Source organism: Haliaeetus albicilla, chromosome 2 (assembly GCF_947461875.1).
Source record: "Haliaeetus albicilla chromosome 2, bHalAlb1.1, whole genome shotgun sequence".
Lineage (NCBI taxonomy): Eukaryota > Metazoa > Chordata > Aves > Accipitriformes > Accipitridae > Haliaeetus > Haliaeetus albicilla.
Genome location: NC_091484.1, coordinates 59,144,669 through 59,160,897, shown reverse-complemented (window position 1 = coordinate 59,160,897; position 16,229 = coordinate 59,144,669). Strand labels below are relative to the sequence as shown.

The window sequence follows — 16,229 nt, the reverse complement described above, 5'->3', positions numbered from 1 at the left end:
TACATGTTATAATGAGTATTCCAGTGCTAATCAGATGGTTTAAGTCTCAAACATAAAGAAATGGAAGGAAAACTGCTGTAACAGGACATACAGATAATGGGAACAGTGATATATCAATTTTTATATGTAATCTTCCCTTTCCAAAACCAAGCTGAAATTTAGAACCTATCTTCTTGAGGGTAGACAAAGAAATACTAAGACAAAAAGGAATCCACTTCTAGCTTTTAAACAAAGCTTTTTTGGAAATAGTACTCATCATATGCATCTACTACATTGAAGAGGATTAAATACTAACTAACCTGAAAGCTTAACTCACTCACCTGAGTTTACTCTCAGTAAATAAAATAAAATGAAATAAAACAAAAGTTTTGTTTGCCATGTTCCGGCTCAAACAAATTAAACCTAAGTATTCACCGCCTGAACTCCTTAGCAAAGACACATAAAGAAGAAATGTTTCTTAGGTATAAAATCCACAAGCCTAAAAATATGTCAAACATTTTAAAAATTTTTTTTCTTTTTTCTTTCATTTGTGACTTTTAGTAGTAGTATGCATTTTTAGGTCAAAAGGTTTAAACTCAGTCTTGCATCTCCAGCTTTCTCCCCCACCAGAAAGCTGCCAAACAACCCCATCGCCATGTGAGAATATCTTAGTGCAGCAGATCTGGAAGGAAGCCAGTCAAGCTGCCTTCTGAAGATCTCCAGCCTTGACTCCAAGTTGTAGCATGCCCTTTAGTACAATTCAACAGCTCACCTAAGAAGCATTGTATAACTGTACACTGACACCTTGCCTGAGCAGCTAAATGTTATAGTGCTTTTACCAAAACCTGAACTGATGTATAACTGATGACATCTCTGCCTTAGAGCTCAAAGTGGTTTAGTTGTGACCTCCAGTTTAATGGTCCAATTTTTACCTGGTGGTTTGAAGCATGGGAGAAGGTATGGCATTTGCATTTCCTGGTGCCTAGTGCAGACTCTGATCAGTGGTTTCACTGCCTGTGTTTCTGATGGGACAAAAATCTGCAGATTGAATCTAAAAGATGGCTTGAAGTGAAGCAGAAGCCCATAAATAGAACAGTTTGAACATAAGAAATGGAGTGCACAAATTCTGGATAGCTGAGGTATGTCAGAAGGGAATTTCTATAAGGAGACCAAAGGAATCCTGGGTAGACAGTGAACTAAAAGCATCCGATGATGTTATAACTCAGGCTGAAGGAGGAGAGATCTTCACTGCCTGCAGTGGAATATGTGTTCCTTTCACATTCTCCACCACACTCCAAGTTGTTGCCCAAAGCATATAGTGGAAGGCAGAGCTGCAGTGCAGTGATAAATCCTCTTTGTACAACTTGCCGGAGCTGCCAGGCTGTGCTCAGTAAATGTGACAGCTGGAAAATGCTTCCCTCAAATCCCACTCAAAGCCTGACCAAGCAGCTCTCATTTACAGTCACAGCCCTGACTCTGAGACCAGAGGGCAGGACACTCTCCAGGACAGATCTAACCTAGGTGAGAGAAGGCTGTGGACATGAGGGCCCAGAACTTGAGAAATGCTGATTCCACAGCTGGAAGTATAAACCAAAATACTATTAGAAACCCCTTCTCTGGCAAATAAAGGCATGAAAAAAGACATGGCTTAAGCAGTAAAACTACAAAATAGTCACTGAGCGATTGGATTACATGTCCACAGAACCTCAGATATCTCTTCCAGGAATTGACATTTTCTTTGACAAGTTAGACACTATGAGGTGTCCAGGAATGGCTTTAAATTGGCATAAGACTGTTCACTATTCAAAGGGGTAGATAACAAATTATGTATATCTATTATCATTTGGGAATCTCTACTATTTATGAATGTCAACCTATTCCCTTAAATCAGTATTAATATTCAACAATTCAAATGTAAATTACAAAGGAAACTGCTCTGGAATATTCTCAGTTACGTACAGATGGGATGAAAGCACAAAAGAGCTGCAAGAAACATAATTTGCACAGAATTTCTATCCACAATTACAGCATTTAAGCACAGCTATGTTTAAACTCTTTAGCAATACTTGAGTAAGAGTCAGGTGCAGAAGAAACTAAAAAAGTTCAAAACTGATTAAATTGAATCTCATGACCCCTATGAATCCTTCATCTCTCATTGCTCAGAAGGAATAAGTTTCAGGATTACTGTATTTACCATATGGTATTACAAAACTATCTATATTAGACAGAATGCTATAGTGAGCTGAAGAGGACACAATGATTAAAAGATTTTATTGATGTCTTGAAAAACCTTCCACACACCTTTAAGCCTCCGCTGGAGAGGTCAATAGGAAAATGAAGAATGGATTATGCTTGATGGAAAGGAAAGATACCAACAAACTCCTCAATCACTCAGTATCTCATAGAAACGTAGCTTCTAATATGGTCAGCTTTTCCCTTTCCTCTATATTACAGTCATGTTTGTTCTCAGACAATGAAAGAAAAAGATAAGAAATATACCTATAAAGTCAGCATAGGTGGTTTGAGGTGAGATTCTGCAAGTAACAACAATTGCATTTGGAACCTGTACGCTCTAATGTCACTTATACTGTTAATGTCTCCTAACATGATTAAGTAGTCCTATTCCTTATTTTTTTCCAGTCAGCATGAACGATTAAGACAAAATCACTTTTTATTGATTATCCTCATTTAACATTAGTCCAATACAGCACAACCATTTATTCCCCAAAGCAATAATAGCTTTATTAACTTTACCTTGATTCAGTATGTTCACATTTAGTAGCACTCTTGAGGTAAGCAAATAGCAGCACATAAGCTTAGCAAGTGACTGAACAAGGAAACAGCAGAACAGTTTATGGTCAGAAAGAGAGCCCTGATGAAACTGTTTTATCCCACTTCATAGGAACCTGGGTTTTAAAGGAAATTGCTCAAATCACTAGGTCTAGTTCACTTTTATGAAAGGCAACAATCTCAAGCAATTCCTCTGCCTTCAATATAATCAGTAACTTTCTCCATTGCTGCTACCGAAAGGCTATTTTTCGGTTTTCAGATAAGGGACCCTGTTAGTACCTAGCCTAAATTTATTCATGACCAGTTCAGATACACTGAGTTGTATGCAAGCTCTGCCATTCAGCTCTCCTCCACTTGGAAAGGAAGGGAAGGGAAACAGAAGAAAGTACAAACAGATCTGAAACCCAAACCCCAGTACTACTCAAACCCATCATATTTACCTGGCCTAAACCTTCATCTGAAAGTCCAACAGAAGCTGAATACTTTCTTATGCCAACCTTCTTCTGAAGCCTAGCCACACAATACTAGACAACTTCAAAATACAGAAGAATAGTTTTCTATCTATGGCTGTGTCAAAACCATGAGAAAGACTTCTCCCCTGGCATTTCTGTTTGTGACAAACTAGGTCTCACTAATTTGAAGCTGGGCACCCAAATTCAAGATTTTTAAAAAATCTAAAATAGGGCTCCAAGTCTTTCAAAGTTCATAAATGAGTAGATCATGTTTTGTATGCGCTAGAATACTGAATACTGGCCTGGCTAACCAGGCTCTCAAATTAGCAATTTCAGCTCTTAGAACTCTTTATCTCCACTAAGAGGCAAACCTTCTCTCAAAACTCAGAGTCTCAATCCCCGGTCCTTCAGGGACAGAAGGAAAGAATTGTAGTAAGGCTGGCTTATAGCAGCCTTACTACTTTAGCTTCATGACTGGAATAGCTTTTAGACCAATGTATAGCATCTACTTGGACATCATCTTCTTGGGCATTTACATTTGGATGCATCTGTACATCTTGTAAAAGTCGGTATACAGAATCACACAAGCATTCTTCAAAGAAATTTATTCTGAAGGGAGTAAGCTGTAGGATATGTATGAATCCATCACTGTCCCTGCCTGGCACAACAGAACAGCAATAGCTCTGCTATAGAAAGGATCTTTTCCTCTTTGTATGAAGAGAGAGGCAAGATTTTCACTTAAGATAGAATTTATTGAGGATTTGTTATCCTATTGCAAAAAAGTTAAGAATAACAATAAAGTTTCTCTCCTGAATAGTGAATCTTTATTTGCTGTGTCAGCTACTGTTTATTCCTGATCACTAGACAAAGTAACTTGTTATCTATCGTCCTAATTAGGTTTTATATATACCACTAAAACATTTGTGTTAAGAATTGTGAATAAATGATAAGTAGGCTTAAAAGCTTACGACCAAAATCATGCCTAAGTTTATCATCATAGAATAATTATAACTTGCTATTGATATTGTCACTTGAAAGGGGACCAGCGTAGCTGTTATGCTTTTTCTTAGTAGGGAAATACTTTCTTTAGAACAGATGTTCTGCTTGCACAGAATCTTTAGGTATGTGCTGGTTTTCTTGCAGAAGCATGAAAAATGTCAAAATATCATAAGGAGAGATATTTCAGCCATGTTTCCCAAGTTTACAGTCTCAAACAGTTTGACAATTAGAAGTCAGTGTTTGCTCTAGGACTGTGCAAGCGGTTCTGTGTATAGATATGCAGGGGAGAAACACAAGTATGTGTTCTCTTGGGAGGGACAAAGTAGATATAACTCCTGGTCTGGTGGACAGGCTGTTAATTTTTATTCATAATTGGCTATTAAATGGCCACAGTTAATTCCTGTTGATGAATGTCACATTTCTGTTTTTAAAAAGTTCAAATAGAAATTTGCTAAATGAGAAACTATTAAGTCAAATTTAGACACAAAGAGTTGTTCTAGATAAACATTTGCTTTGCAAGACCTTCCTTCATCTAAAATGGAAGTATATAACATTTTAAAGATATTTTTTTCCCCAACCCTTTCTCTCTGCTGTCCTTCCCTCTAGGATAACATATCTTGTTCTGTCCATTGTGATCTTCAGTACATATGAAAAGAAGAACAACTAATGCTTGCAATTAAACTGTTTTAATTAACTAGTTAATTATATGAAGTATGCATAGTAATGATGATTGTGAGTCTCAAAATATTTTAGGTGAACAACCTGGATTAATTAATACTGAGATTCAGAAACTAATCTTTCATTCATTGTTATTGGACCTTATTCTGTGGTCATTTATCATAGTATAAAACTTGTGTTTCAGCTTCCAGTTTCACTCAGTTCTCTATCTGGTTAGCTATTACATATTTAGAATAAAAGTATGTTACTATAATTCTTCAGAAAACTAGGATTACTCTTACAAAAAAAAAATTACATTGACATTCTGGGTCTCATTCACTGAAATTGGTATCAAATTTCTTCTGATGTAACACTTTGTCTTACCACATCATCCCCAAATTCATCCCATACAATAGGTTGATTTTTGTAGAAAATAATTTCTCAAGTCAGTTTTCATCATGCTAATAAAAGAATTTTTGATATCACATCTTAAAGTGCTTGTGCATTCTCTATCTAGTTACACAAAATGCTCCAGATAACATTCAACAAAATATGTGCTCATAAACTATATTGTTCTACAAATTTAAGAATACATTCAACTAGTGAAAAGATCTGGAATAAAAAAAACAGTAGAATTTGAGCAGCAAAATTATGGAAAATGCTTCATGTGTTTGGAAAAGTTTTTCTTACAACTCCATATAATTGCAAATAGCTCCGTAAAACATAGGTGATAAACAGAAAACTGGAAAATATCATAACCTACACAAATGCAAAGGCGTCTGTTAGAAGACCGACATTTGGCTATTGTGCTAGCAGCAGACCATGTAACTTAATTCAGCCTTATGGAATGACATTTAATACAAATATTAGTTCAGAAACCTTTCTGTCAAACAAGGCACACTCTAGTCTTTGCAAAATATGTAAATGATGTTTACATATCCTCAAGCTGAGCTGTAATAGCATCAAAGTAAAGATGTCATAGATAAAGCTTTATACAGTCAATTCATAAAGACTTTTATCAAGATAAAAATCTTGTACTAGGTGTCTGTAAAAAATGGCAGTGCTGGATAGAACACACAGAATATTAAAGTCTATCATTAGTTCAATTACACTAAAGTCCTTAAAAAAATAAAAGATCTTCAAAGTAAACATAGACTAAACAAGAAAGCACATTTGAAGGCCTTCTCCCATAACAGCTATGAATTATTTCTAATCTCTTAATTTCTAGTATTTCAAAGGCAGTATTCTGACCTTTTAAATTTTCCTCTGAATCTGACCTGGTATAAGCCATCATCTTCAACCTCTGCTGTGAAACCTTTGCACAGTGATACTGGAGGCATTAGTTTCCATAGTATTACCTGTCAGAGACCATTCAGCGTAAGTCTAATGTCTTGAATCTAATTTAGTGTCTCCTTAATGCCTCAGTCTCAAATACTTGCAGTATCTGGGTGTGCAATAGTTTTACTGCAGTTTCAAAATGGGGATCACCTGGTCTAAGACAACAAAAGGAGAGACTGAAGGCCTGAGGTGACACCTTGTGAAAGCAGATGAAAGAAGCAAGAGGACTTCAAAGGGAGAAGATTTAGAATAGAACAGAAGAATCTAATGAAGACAAAATCTCATCTCTGTGAGGCGGATGTGAAAGGGAAATGCTAATAGAGCCACCCAGAGTGGCAGGCTGCAGCCACTGAACATGACCAGAAGCAGATGGCACAGGGAGAGGACATAATGCACCGCCATCCCACAACAACTGCTTAGCCTACAGTTAAACAAGTGCGTGTCACATCCCATAGATGAGATACTGCACCAGCGTTATGGGAAACATTCCATATCTTCCAGCACCGTGACACTGTCAACCTAATGGCTCATCACTTGGCAGTCATTTCTCCTTAACCTAGCAGCAAGGCAACTCAGAAAACATTTCTGATAAAGCAAATCTAAACCAGCCTAGGAAAAGAAAGAGACCTGCATGAGACGATGAAAATAAAACTATGTCAAAAAGAGTTCTAAAATAAAAACTTAGATGGCATTCAGCTCACAAAGAGACATACGCCTTTATGTTTACATGTAGGCAAGCTAAATGTCTAAGTTGCCTTTAAAACTGATGGGGATCTGGTTGGTAACAATCGTTGGACTTCAAAGAGTGATCATGTCATGCTAAAATGGAAACCTGGAGTTTTAATTGGTTGCCCACACATATAGCCTTTCAAAATGTGTAAGACATCATTCCTTGTCACCAGCTACAATCCCTGAAGGGCATGTACTTTCCATACATCCTCTTATACACCTGTCAGCACTGTGGGGATTTCCTAGACACCCTGCTCCATCACAAACAACAATAGATGCCTTTATGTGTGCATTTCAGTTGTGTCAAGCGGCTGGGCAGCAAAAAAGCAATATAGTACATCTACTGTAATTGGAGTTTAGATGCCTGACACATCTTGAGTACACCTAGATGTACACGACATCTGATCTGAGTCTTAACTTGGAGCTGAATCCCACTCTAAATATTTCAAGTCTTGGATAAATCTGATAAAATTTGTATTTACTTTACCTAAAGATTCATTATGCACATTAATCTGGTTTTATTTATCTCTTCCCTTCCCCCCAACTTTATTTTTCACTTAGATACCTAAAAATACAGCACAGAAATATTAAGGGCTTTCCTCAAACAAAGAAGAGTTTACTAAAATAGAAAGGTGGAGAAAAGAATCTTTGCTCTGTCCAGTTCACTGACATATTCCCTCTCCAGTCTAGCTGAAGAGCAAAATCTGCTACTCTTTTTCACCTACGCTCGGTGAAGACCATGCAGCCTCGGTCAATAAACCCCCATCATTTTCTTGAGGACAGCTTCTGTGATTACTGGTGACACAACCTTTGCTGGTATTCTGGATCATTGGAATTTTCCAGAGATCAAACCCACACTTTTTAAAATTTCCGTTTCTTCAGTCACTTCTTGTGTAAAGCATGTGAGGTGATCTGACTTTTGAGCATAAACCAAGTGTGGTCCTTCCACACTCAGGAATGCTTTATACATTTTTGACAGTTAATGGTCTTTTTTACCACTTATTCGTTTATCATCTTTGTCTATCCTACCACTAAACAGCAATGCAGGCACATCTAGTGATAGTTAGTTAGGTATCTCGTGAAATCTACAATAACATTCTACTTGGGAAGTATATTCTGTTGAAAATTTGAGAACAAAATAAATCACAGAATGAAAATGAAGTTGTGCAGTGAATTGCCTCAAATCTTCCTTGATATAAAACACAAAATATAAACTGAGCTTTCAAATAAAATTTACAACTATTTTATGCAAAATAATGTATAATGTATACCATATTGAAAATGTAAACATTGTAACTAGGAAAGTAAAATACAGTCCAAAGTGACTATTGATAAGTATGTGCTGAAAAACCATTTCTAGTTCAGCTTGATTCCTACAGTTAAAGAGGGAGAGGAAAGAAGCACACACATGCCTGCAGTCTTAACCACACATGGAAATTTTGTTCCAGAATGTCTAGACAACTCAAATGCCCAGCAAAGGTGTACTGCACTAAGGGTAAAATAGGTCTAGATACTGTGAAATACAGTGTTTTTTCAGATCACTTTTGTGGTTGCAAGACTTAACTTAATAGTAAAAACACTCAATATATTATCTAAAAATGCCCTGTACTGCAGCATTATTTCTCTACTTTTAAATGTGTGAGAAAAAAGTAATAATTACACTCAAGTAAGATTAATTTGTTAGCTAGTTCTTGGAATGCAAAGCAGGGTTAGAGCTTTCACGTTCTCAGTTCACCCAGGCAGAGGTGGGCACTGCATATGGATTGTGTAACACATAGGAAAAGGTCTGAGCTAGTAATGGTAGTATCACTGATGGTCATGGGAAAGCTTAGATTTGGTAAAATTCTTCTTACTTAGCTCTCCTAGCAGGGAGAAAATAAACGAGCTGGGCTCTTTAACAGGGTTCTCCTTTATAAATATAGTATCAGGAAATACTTTTGCACTTTTAAGAACAATTTGCCTTTGATTAGAAAAGCTATTCCCACATCTCAGTTAGTCATTGCCAAAAGGAATCACCAGTTCATACTATGAATGTAGATATAAATGCCTGCCCTCACCTGCTGCTCAGAGACTCACTTCAAACTGCCAGCACTGGAAATTCATTTCTCCTGACCTGACACTTATTTGGATGTCTGCTCTGGGACACGTTTCTCAGAAAGCAGTCTGTGGAGACCCAAGAGATAAGGAAAGTTTGGGAGATGTTAAACTGTTTTGTGAAACAGGAAAACAACTGCTGACAGTGCCCTACGTCCTAGGACCTTAGATGACATTAATCATGTTCCGTTGTCCAGTTTCTAGAGTTGTAACCACTTACGGACCCAATCCAAGCTCTGCTCTGACTGCTGATCCAAACAGTCTTTGAGCTTTTTTTCACACTCAAGGTATTAGGTCTGGGAATACCTAGGGGAAACATTTTGTTTCTTTGAGATAAAGTTATAATAAAGTATGAGAAACTTCTGCAAATTTTCTGTATTTTATCATATGTACAAATATTGCAATTGGTTATGGACAGAAGTGTATCCTAAATCCCCACAGAATGTTGGAAAAACATTATTTTTAACTCCAATATGTCTTTAAAATTAAAACTCATTCTAGATTTTTGTAATTATTTTGTAAATTAGGCTAGAATAAATAAATGGCTATTCTTTTTTAGTTTAGCAAATGGACACATTGTTTTCAAACCTTCATACAATCTGGTAAGGCTAAAGCTCAAAAACAAAGGACATAAATCAGAGTCCTAGCTACCAACAAACAAAAAGAAGAAACTGTGGAATGAAATAGGTGGACCAAGGGCAGATATTTCCAATTAAATTTATAAAGTACAGTGATTATATTTACACTGACTTGGAATTTAGCTGGAGAAAGCTTCATAGAATCGGAAAGTACAATGTGAAAATCCAGGCTATATATTTTGTCCCCTTCACTGTCAATAAAAGGATAATTTTCTTCACAAGAGCTAGACAATACATGTAGAAGTTGAATTGAAGTCACCCACATGCATGACTACTATAAGCTTTATGTCCAACTACTAAACCAATCTACTTATTCTACAACATTTCCACCATTTTTCTGAAAAGTATGGAATAATTGTATCTTGTGCCAGGAAGGAGAGAGAAAAAATTAAACATGTCAATGTATTATTTTTAAAAGTCTAGACTATAAAGATGAACTTTTATTTTCATAGTGTTATATAGGTGAAAATGAAAATTACCACTTGCATGGAATTTCAGTCCAGATACATCTGAGAGTCTGCTTCTGTTCAGGTACTAATTAAGAAAAAAAGTTTCAAAACCGGCTGTATGCAATTAAGGCAACTATATAGGTATATTCTATCTTTCAAAAGTTCAGGGGCATATCAGAAATTATGAGTACTCTTTATAGGCTTGGTTTTTTGGGGGTTGTGGGTTTTTGTTTGTTTTTCCCAGAACTGGTTTTAAAGTGCTTCAGACAGTCTACTTTATTTGTTTCACACCCTGTTCTCTCAGACAATGGCCAATGCTGGTTGTTTCAAAGGAAGATGTAAATGCTTTGTTATTCAATTAGTTGTGCATAAGGAGACATTTTTTCCTCTTTTCAGTAGGATATCACATTATGCACTGAAGCATAAAATGTGATTGTTCTTGTAATTATATATTAGTTAGAATAACTGCCAAGGCTATTTCTATTTATGTGTCCGTAAATTTTTATAAATCTAATTATATCTGCAAAAGAGTGATATAAGCAATATCCTTTGGTCTTTAAAGTACATTCTAAAGTTTTAGGTAATATTTCAAATGAAAACATTTTGGCAAATCTGATTTCCTGACTATTCTCTTCCTTTGCCTTTATTTATTTTAATTTTAGCTATGTTGCTGAATTCTATTATTTATTTTTTTTTATGAATTAGATATTTGTACTAAAATGATTCAAAAAACAGTCTGGAGGAAAAAAAAAAAACCAACAAAACAAAACAACCAAAACAACCAAATAAACAACAATGAACCAAAAAAACATAGCAAGGCTGTATTCTTTAATGCTTACTCATAAAAGACCAGGGAAGAGCATGACTAATGAGTTAAGAAACTCTGCTGGTGATATGAGATAGGAATAACTATGAATAATAAGAAAAATATTTTGTAAAAATGAAGTTACTTAAAGTGACTGTACCCAGCACTTTTTACGCACTGGGCGGTCTTCCTGACATCAGCCACCTTTACAGGGCATTGGACTGTCCTATAATCCCTGTAACACAGCTGCCAGCCCCAAGCAGGCGTGTCAGGCATCTTATACAACTACGGTGGAGCTAAACAGACACAGTTGAGCAAACAAATTGCATCCTGAGTGACCGGCAATGAAATGCAACGTTAATTGAGTTACACAGAACACCACAATCCTCTTCACAACTGGATGATGAGCTCCAGTCACTGCCATGACTACAGAGTGACACAGCAGAGTACTGAAGATAGCTCCAGGAACACATCAGCCCAATGTTCATAAAGGGCAAAGCAAATAAGGCTTTCGGATTTATCAGGGAAGACAGCAAAGAGAAAAACAAACATTTTGCTACAGTATCATTCCACCATTCACTTATTTCCTAAACACTCTACATAGACCTGGTTTTATAATCTCAAAAGATTATAGTAGATTTTTTTAAAAGTCAGAAAGGAAAACATATGGAATAGTTTCCATGTAAGAAATAGGTTGGAACTCCTTCAGTGTGTAATGTTGCTTAAGGACGATTGCATAAAGACCAATATAGAGTAGGTGGGTTTGTCTGTTGTTCACCACCATTTTCAGTAAAAGATATTATCAAATGGGAGACAGGGTGGAAACAGAGTCACTTTCTCAGCAAGTAGCAGACCTGCACAACCTGCTGCCAAAAAAGAGGAGGAGGCTAAACTTTTGAATGTGTTCCCAGGGAAACTGGACTCCACACAGAAGGCAAATAGATTAAGGTTTACTACATATGCAAAACCACATTGCGTTCATAAGGTCTCCTAAAAAGGAAACATTAGGAATATTAGAAGGAAGCAACATATATGCCTGTCCTTTTTTAGTTCTTGCTCAGCATCTCATTGACAGCATTGGAGACAGGATATCAAGTGAAATGGACCTTGATGTGATCTCTTGTGAATATTCCTATAGTCTTAAAGAAACGTGTCACACTTCAGTGAATCTCTTTTAATTTGTTGGAAATAACAACTGTCTTCTTTGCAAAACTGAAGTCAACAGACACCAGTTCTTTTGTCTTTGGGAATCACTTTTCTCCATTGTAGCCTGCTAATCTGATGAGGCAGTCCTTGGCAGCTGTTTTATTCCCAGATAAGTAATACAGAGACTCTGATGGAGGGATCTGCCATTTTTATAGCCAGTAACAATACTTCAGAAGGGAAGGAAAGGAAAGGAAAGAGCCCACAAGCAAATTTGATCATGGGAGTTGTTGACAAATCCATGATGTCTCTTTTGTAAAAAAATGTAAGTATAAAATATGACTCATGCTAATGGTCTCACATTTGTGGGCATAGTCAGTATCTTAATCTATGAACATTCTTGTGGGGATTGTATAGCTCCCTTTGAAATTACGGTTGCTGCATGAAGAAGAAGAGCATGTGAATGCCTCCTGGAAAGGCCATGACTTTGAAAACTATAAACTCCTTTCTATTGGGAAAAGCACATAGAAAATAGCTGTCACTGCATTTTTAAAATCCAGTGGAGATATAGAGTGGTTAAGTATGGGGAAAATATGCCACCTGACCTATGCAATTGTGCCAGCTTGCCAAGTCCATAGGAAGGTCTAAGTTATTTCAGAGGAAACTGTGGTGGGTTGACCCTGGCTGGATGCCAGGTGCCCACCAAAGCTGCTCTACCACTCCCCCTCCTCAGCTGGACAAAGGAGAGAAAATACAGCGAAAGGCTCGTGGGTCGAGATAAGGACAGAGAGAGAACACTCACCAGTTACTCACAGGGGCAAAACAGACTTGACTTGGGGAAATTAGTTTAATTTACCACCAATCAAACCAGAGCAGGGTAATAAGAAATAAAATCAAATCTTAAAACACCTTCCCCCCACCCCTCACTTCTTCCTGGGCACAGCTTCACTCCCAAATTCCCTACCTCCTCCCCTCAAGCAGCACAGGTGGACGGGGAATGGGGGTTATGGTCAGTTCATCACACATTATTTCTGCCCCTCCTTCCTCCTCAGGGGCAGGACTCTTCACACTCTTCCCCTGCTCCAGTGTGGGGTCCCTCCCACAGGAGGCAGTCCTCCACAAACTTCTCCAACGTGAGTCCTTCCCATGGGCTGCAGTTCTCCATGAACTGCTCCAGCATGGGTGCCTTCCACAGGGTGCAGTCCTTCACGAACAGACTGCTCCAGCGTGGGTCCCCTGCAGGGTCACAAGTCCTGCCAGAAAACCTGCTCCAGCGTGGGCTCCTCTTTCCATGGGGCTACAGGTCCTGCCAGGATCCTGCTCCAGCGTGGGCTTCCCACGGGGTCACAGCCTCCTTTGGGCATCCACCTGCTCTGGCACGGGGCCCTCCGAGGGCTGCAGATGGATATCTGCTCCACATTGGACCTCCCTGGGCTGCAGGGGGACAGCCTGCCTCACCATGGTCTTCACCACGGGCTGCAGGGGAATCTCTGCTCCGGTGCCTGGAGCACCTCCTCCCCCTCCTTCTTCACTGACCTGGGGGTCTGCAGGGTTGGTTCTCTTACATGTTCTCACTCCTCTCTCTGGCTGCAGTCTCTATTGTGCAGTGGGTTTTTCCCCTTCTTAAATACGTTATCCCAGAGTAGGCACTACTACCATCTCTGATGGGCTCGGCCTTAGCCAGTGATGGGTCTGTCTTGGAGCCAGTTGACACTGTCTCTGTTGGACACAGGGAATCTTCTTGCAGCTTCTTACAGAAGCCACCCCTATAGCACCCCCCCCCCCCCCCCCCCCCAAAACCTTGCCACGCAAACCCAATACAGAAACAAGGCTGGAATTACAACTTTTCAAGGTTCAGTGTGTCTAAGGGCTGTTCCTGGGCTGATGTGGATACAGTCAGCCCCTTACAGGGGCAGAGTCTAACTTGAGAATCTGGCCACACTGCAAAGACACAGCAACAGGCAGAAATAGCACTGTTAGAACAAAACTGTCTTTGTATGTTCCTACACACAGTACTGTTGTAGGACATGAGCAAAACCTGATGTTTCCCCATATATCACTATTCATACAGTGAAGAGTTGATAAGCACCAGCGTAAAATAACGTTTATGGTTTCTCAGGCATAGCATTTTAAGTGGCTTTCAGTGGCTTTCCACTTCAGCATCGTTGTTGCTAAGCAGCATCATGGGAACAGCCTACAGCATGCTGTCAGTCTACAGAAAATGACAATGCTAACTTTCAAAATTATTTTTTTCTAGTTGTCCAGTGCTTGCTTTCAGCCTTTAAGTATTAGTGCGTGTTTGTCTGGAAGAAAAACACCCCCCCTGGAATGTATGGTTTTTTAATGTTTAGAACTTCAGAGAGTTTACATAGAGTCAGGGAACAATTATTCTGAACAGTGAGAGTCTCTGTCATAGATAGGAACATTTAATAACTCTATTCTATTTAGTCCTTACACTATATCCATTGTCATAACACTCTATGTGCAGAAATAACAAGCACAGACCACCTTAGCATACTTGTGTTGCACAGTGGTATTGTTCATAAGACTCAGAAAAATCTCCCTTGCTGTATGCATTACAATGAATCCTGATTTAAAAAAAAAAAAAAGATATTAAAAAGGAATTGTATCAGATTTTTTTTAATGCGGTTTGTTCAGTTTGCAGAATACCAGTTGTAGATTGGTATGTCACAATATCTACAAAGTAAGCTGTTCAAACTGTGAGAAAAAACACTGAATAATCAAACTTCATTTCTGAGAAGAGAAGGGGAGGAAAACATGACAGTTACTATTCACTGTGCAATTTTGAGTACCTAAAATGAAGGAAACATTCCCTGAAAGTCCTGAGGAAAGGAAAGGAAACAAATGTCCAAATATAGTAGAGGAAGCATATTAACCTGATAGAAAAATATGCATCAGTATGAATTCTTCATTGTCATGTTACGAGAATAGACCTCAAAAGCTACAAATCTCTCTCAGAGAGAAAACATTTAAACTTTCTTAGCAAATATTCTTTCCAGCTGGAGACAAGAAAGGAACAAATCTCTGCTGCATGATGTTCTTCATCCTCAGAAACTTTAAAAAATTTGAGCAATGGATACAAGTGTTTCAGTTTTGGTTAAACTCTCCTTTGCCTCTGTATATAAGCAGAGAAGTCTAGGAGTCCAGATATTTGCAGCTGATCATCACAGTCATTCTAGCTGGCTCTAGTTTATAAAGTTACATCACAGAGAACTTTCTACAGCCTCCGGCATGCATTTTCCACTGTTCAGAACATTTCTGTAGGCAGGAGTAGATTTCATACTCAGGTTTCTAAGCCCACGTTTCAAGCAATGATCCAAACAGTTATCACTGCTAAATAGTAGCTAGTAGCTGGAACCCTCAGTGGCTAATGTAAAGTCTTATCTGGGACAAGTGAAAACTGTTGATGTAGAAAAGATGGTTCACTATAAAGATGAATTTAGACCATTATCTCAAAGTGTTGTGAATCTACAAAGTTCGCAAAGTACACCTTAGATGAGCTACACCAAGAAATCAGTCTCTGGCGGCTTTTTCCTGAGATTATAGTAGCTTTTTTATTATATACATCATAAAAGTGTTTTGGGACATCCTTTACTATCAAAACCAAAGCTTTTAAAGTTTCTAACATTGCCACAGGGACTTGCATCTACCATTAAGAGGATAGAGTCTGAAAACATAAAAAATAAAGAATCAGAAATCTCACCTAGTGTTCCTCTTGGGGTAACATTCATATAAAGCTGAACTTTAAAATACCAATCTCATTTGCAATAAATTTCCATGACTGTTTTGACAGAAGTAGGAAGCCAATGCTACCTACTGTAACTGGCAACTTATCAGAGACATATCTGGAAAATATTGCCGATGCCTTTCCTGCTTATCTTGTGCACAAAATACAGTGTAATTTGTTGGGTTTGATGTAGTCACATCAGTGTTATTTCCCAGTGCCTGAGCAGTGCTTAATGATATCCTGAAGGGGAAGGCTACTCATTAGCAGCAGTAACAAAGCAGAGCAGCCTCCGTAAATTAATGATCTGTTCTCCCCATAGTCCTTGACATTGGGAAATATTAACTTTGTTTTATTGATCAGAAAACAGAGAAGTGAGATGAAATGACTTGCCGCAGCCATGCAGGAAAT

The 16,229-nt window shown here is 38.1% G+C and overlaps 1 protein-coding gene across 1 annotated transcript in view; it reads right to left on the bottom strand.

The window, feature by feature from the left end:
• The window catches only part of MALRD1 (MAM and LDL receptor class A domain containing 1), a 289,291-nt gene that overhangs the window by 150,026 nt on the left and 123,036 nt on the right, over positions 1-16,229 (bottom strand). The gene's annotated exons all lie outside the window — the stretch shown is intronic.